The sequence below is a fragment of the Electrophorus electricus genome, chromosome 14, assembly GCF_013358815.1.
Source record: "Electrophorus electricus isolate fEleEle1 chromosome 14, fEleEle1.pri, whole genome shotgun sequence".
In the NCBI taxonomy this organism is placed as follows: domain Eukaryota; kingdom Metazoa; phylum Chordata; class Actinopteri; order Gymnotiformes; family Gymnotidae; genus Electrophorus; species Electrophorus electricus.
The window spans coordinates 10,977,501-10,983,326 of NC_049548.1; positions in this window are offsets into that span (position 1 = coordinate 10,977,501).

The window sequence follows — 5,826 nt, forward strand, 5'->3', positions numbered from 1 at the left end:
CACACAACTGTTGTCAAAAATTAAATATGAAGGTCAGCGACACTAAACCATTTCCTAACGAATATGGTGTGTTCCTGTTCTACACTGCTTTGTGAATATAAACCCAGATCTGTTAAATGTTTATATGTATAAGTGGTATTATGAAAATATATCACAGCCTTATATTAAATTAATCTATATGCTGATTTTATTTTCATTATAGAAAGTTCAGTTTTTGTAAATGGTAAGTTATTTGATATTAGATTTCTTTCATTTTAAAGCCAAATGGAAAGACATTTCATTTGTACACTTATAAAAGAAGACCATTTTAAAATACAAATTTAAAATGTTGAGCTCTGAAATAAGTGGTCTGTTTTTTGTTTTTTGATAGAAGTTTTGAAATTTAAGAAAATTATAATTTTAAGAGCTCATTGCGGTTTATTTTGTCTGTAAAGGCTTTTTATCCAAATGAAAAGACATATATCACATCCGTGCACTGCCATATTATTGTGGGTTTTGTATAATTTACTCATATGAACATGTACACATCATCTTTAATGATTTACTGGTATGCAGAAGTTGCACTACTTTCAGCATTAACATCTGAAGCTTGAGAGCTTTTGAAGAGAGGGGTGTGTCTCTTGGCTTTAGCCACTCATCATGGACACCCCCCCTCAAAAAAAAAAGGTAATTAGATATGGCATGTAAAGTGAAAAGGTTTGATATTTCCTAGAAATTAACTATAAGACAATGAGGCCCCCATGGGACAAACATTTTAAAGGACTATTCAACTTTCTATAAAATGAAGCCAAAGTGTATCCATACGTCATCACCTACTATGCATTACAGACACACCAGGTCACATTAGGTAAAATGTTCCAAGGGAAGTGGATGAAGCACCATGTGAGGGATTTGGTCCCAATTTTATTGATTAAACATTTTGGATATCGTGTTCTAATTGCAGTATGGGGCAGTTTATAGGACTGGCTGTCTTTATGTATGTATGTACAATCATCCTTCTGTTGGTCTGAAGACTCTGAAAATAAAGATTCTAATTGTGATTTTTTTTTTAATTCAGAGCTGTAAGTAGCTATGTGACATATTTATCTAGCTAATAAAATAGAAATCATATCTCTGTACTTTCCTATGCTCTAGTGATTTCATGTGATTTTTAATTTTTTTTTTTAAAGAAAATTTGTTTTCATATAAATTCTCAGTGAAGATTAAGAATTTTTACTGGTTTCTTAATCCCATATCATAAGATATGTTTTATCATGAACCCCATCCAATCCCTGTAATTATACTTGAGAGAAATTCAGATCATATCAGTATCTGGTACATGCAGACTTGACATAGTCTTACTGTGTTCAACCAATAAGAGGTTTATACTAGCATTTTAATCTTGAATTTTTTTGTAGATGACAGTGTCAGTCTGCAGTTATAAGTGGTTCTCACACTGGGGTCACTAACACCAATGTTGTGTGAGCTGTTAAACCTTTGTGGATTAGTGCTTAATAAAATAGGATAACACTTTATTGATCCTCAAAGAAATTGCTATTTAAATGATCAAACATTTATTGACTAATTAATTTGGGTAGACAGAGACGCACACCGAAGCGGTAAGAAGAAAGGAGGAGGAGGTATTGCGCTCGTGGTTAACAACAGCTGGTGTAATCCTGGACATATTATGTGAAGGAGCGCCATTGTTGCCCGAATGCTGAACTGTTGGCTGTTAGCTTGCGTCTGTATTACCAGCCGCGAGAGTTCATGGTCGCGATTGTTTTTGTTCACATTCCACCAGCAGACAACAAAGAAGTGGCGTGTGATGTCATACTCCTGGCCATCGCAAGACTTAAGACACTGTGTCCAAACTCTTTCATTGTTATTATAGGAGCTTTAAATCATGTTTCTCTATACACCACACAATCAAGATTCCAGCAGTTTGTCAATTGCGCTACCAAGGAAAACGGAGAGCTAGAACTTCTGTATGCAAATGTTAAAGATGCATACAATTAATCGGCTCTACCTCCACTTGGACGATCAGATCATAACCTGGTTCTGTTGTCACCCACATTCCGGCCTGTTATCTTAAGTCAACCTGTGACAAAGAAGTTGATAAGGAGGTGGTCACCAGAGGCAGAGCAGGCTCTGCAGGTTTGCTTTGAGACTACAGACTGGGAGGTGCTGTATGAATCAGCTGGCAAGGACATTAACAGTATCACAGACTGCATCACCAATTATATCAATTTTTGCACCGACATCATTGTTCCTGTCAGGCAGGTACGTTGTTTCCCTCATAACAAGCCATAGGTCACCAAAGACCTGAAGGAACGTCTTAATAGGAAAAAACAGGCTTTCAGACTTAAGGATAAGGAACTATTGAAGGGGATACAGAAAGAGCTTAAGGTGAGACTCCGGGAGAATAAGGAAGCCTGTAGAAGGAAGCTGGAGTTGAAGCTTCAGCAGAATACAAAGGAAGTGTGGACAGGCATGAGGCAGATCACTGGCTTCAAAATAAGGCAACAGACTGTTTGGGGCAGTCAGGACAAGGCCAATGAGTTGAATGTGTTTTTTAACAAGTTCAGCACAACACCTTCCCCCACACCTGCAGGGGCATCTCCTCCACTTCCTTAACATCAACACCTCTCAAACATCAGCACCCACCCCCTCTCACCCTACAGTCATTATCTGTTGATTTGCAACTTTTACATCTCCCACACCTAGAAGTTACAACCAGCCAGGTGAAAAGACCACTGGAAAAGCTTTGAGTCAGCAAAGCCGCAGGGCAGGATGGAATCAGCCAAAGGGTACTAAAACTTTGTGCAACCCAGTTGTGTGGGATCCTTCAGCAGCTCTATAACCTGAGCCTTGAACAGGAGAAGGTGCCAGTGTGGTGGAAAACTTCCTGTCTAATTCCTGTTCCAAAGACGTCTACTACCTTTTCCTTTAAAGATTCCAGACCTGTGGCACTCACATCTCACATCATGAAGGTCCTCGAAAGACTAGTGCTGTCATAGCTTAGACCTATAGTCAGCCCTTTCCTGGACCCTCTGCAGTTTGCTTACCAGCAGCAAGTAGGCATGGATGATGCTGTTATCTACCTACTGCAGAAAGCACACACATCTGGATCAGAACACTGCCACTGTAAATCACTTTTTTATTTTTCAAATGCATTCAACACCATCCAACCTCTCAGTTTCGGGAAGAAGATGGAGAGAATGCAGGTGGATGTGTCTATGATCGCCTGGGTCAAGGACTACTTGTCTGACGGACCCCAGTATGTGCAGCTGCCAGCAAACCAATCTGAAGTCTTGGTCAGTAACAATGGAGCATCACAGGGAACTGTACTCTCACCTTTCCTATTCACCCTATACACTACTGACTTCCAGTACAGGTCTGACCTATGCCATGTTCAGAAGTTTTCTGATGATTCTGCTTGGTTGGATGTAGCAAGGATGGTCAGGAGGGAGAATACAGAAATGTGGTTAACAGTTTTATAGAGTGGTGTGAGAGGAACCATCTGCTCCTCGATGTGGACAAGACAAAGGAAATGGTGGTGGATTTCAGGAGGAGGAGGACAACAACCTGTCCTATTACCATCAAGGATCAGGATGTTGAGCAGGTGGTAACGTACAAATACCTTGGTGTCATCCTTGACAATAAACTGGACTGGAAGGGCAACTCAAGCTGTGTACAGGAAGGGGATGAGTAGACTTTACATTTGAGGAAACTCAGTTCCTTTAATGTGTGCAGCAAAATGCTGACAATGTTCTACCAGTCTGTTGTCATGAGTGCTGTCTTCTTTGCAGCTGTGTTGGGGAAGTAGCATCAGTGGAGGAGACACAAATAAGCTCAACAAACTGATCAAGAAGGCTGGCTCAGTCCTGGGCTGCTCTCTGGATAGTTTTGAGGTGGTGGTTAAAAGGGGTACAGTTAACAAACTCAAGGCTATCCTGGATAATACTTCACACCCCCTCCATAATCTACTGGCTAGACAGCAGAGCACTTTTAGTCACAGACTCATTCAGCTCCGCTGTAGTAAGAAGTGGTACAGGAGATAATTCGTACCAACAACAATCACACTGTACAATTCTTTTTGTGTCAGTATGGTATTGAGTACTAGAATTGTACTTTATTATTATTATTATTATTATTATTATTATTATTATTATTAATAATAATAATAATAATATCCACTCTTGTTATTTTCTTTTGCATTTACTGCACACCTAAGTGAATGTTTGTATTGCATTGTCACTTTACCTGTTAGATTGTAAACAGTGAATGATCAGAATGATTGGATACCATTCACACACACACACACACACACACACACACACACACACACACACACACACACACAGAACCTTGAGTTGCATTAATTTTTCCCCACAAGATCTTGTATTGATTATGGGAGATTTGGACCACTGCACAAAGTCTTCTCCAGCACTTCCCAAAAATTCTCAATGGGGTTCAGGTCTGGACTCTGTGGTGGTCAATCTGTGTGAGAAAATGTCTCATGTTCCCTGAACCACCCTTTCACAATTTGAGCCCAATGAATCCTGGCATTCTCATCTTGGAATATGCCCGTGCCATCAGGAAAAAAAATCCATTGATGGAATAACCTGGTCATTCAGTATATTCAGGTAGTCAGCTGACATCATTCTTTGGGCACATAACGTTGCTGAACCTAGACCTGACCAACTGCAGCAACCCCAGATCATAGCACTGCCCCCACAGGCTTGTACAGTAGGCACTAGGAATGATGGGTGCATCACTTCAGCCACCTCTCTTCTTAACCTGATGTGCCCATCACTCTGGAACAGGGTAACTCTGGACTCATCAGACCACAGACCACCTTCCATTGCTCCAGAATCCAATCTTTATGCTCCCAAGCAATTTGAAGCCACTTTTTGCTGGTTAGCCGCACTGACAAGTGGTTTTCTTAAGGCTACACAGCTGTTTAGTCCCAATCCCTTGGGTTCCCTTTGCATTGTGCGTGTGGAAATGCTCTTACTTTCACTATTAAACATATCCCTGAGTTCTGCTGTTGTTTTTCTGCGATTTGATTTCACCACACGTTTAAGTGATAGCCGATCACGATCATCCACATTCCTTCCTCGAAGACGTTGTTTTTCCCACTGTTCTTCCACTTTTTAATAATGCGTTGGAAAGTTCTTAACCAGATTTTAGTAGTTTCAGCAATCTGCTTAAATGTTTTCTCTGCTTGATGCATGCCAATAATTTGACCATTCTGAAACAGATTAACATCTTTTCCATGACCACAGGATGTGTCTTTCAACCTGTTTGTTTAACAAATCAGAAGCTACTCACTGCATCAGTTAGGGTTAACCCTAACTTGTTGCCAGCTGAAACATAATCACCCATGCAGTAATTATCCAATGGGAGGCTCTTGCCTATTTGCTTAGTTAAATCCAGATAGTGTATATATTTTTGTTTGTTTTCTTTTTACCTTGAGCTACTGCAATATGTCAATTTCCCCCTGGGATTAATAAACATATCTATCTATCTATCTATCTATCTTTAACGTACCAGTTAAACCTTTAGTTGTAAGCCCACTTTCAACCAAAGTTTTTCCAAATTCACCAACTATGATATGCTTGTTGTTTCTAATAAAATGTGCACTGCACATGTAAGTTTGGAAGTTCAGATGTAGTTGTCACCTTTACTTATAGGACGTTATTCAGCTGATCACTTAATGAGACGTGGTTGCACTTAGTTTGAAAGCCATTTTCTAAAGAAATAAAATGTAGAAAATATCCTTATCAGAGTGTATAAAATACGAAAGAGGGCAGCGCGGAACAGTGTTGCTGTGGTTGCGCTCAA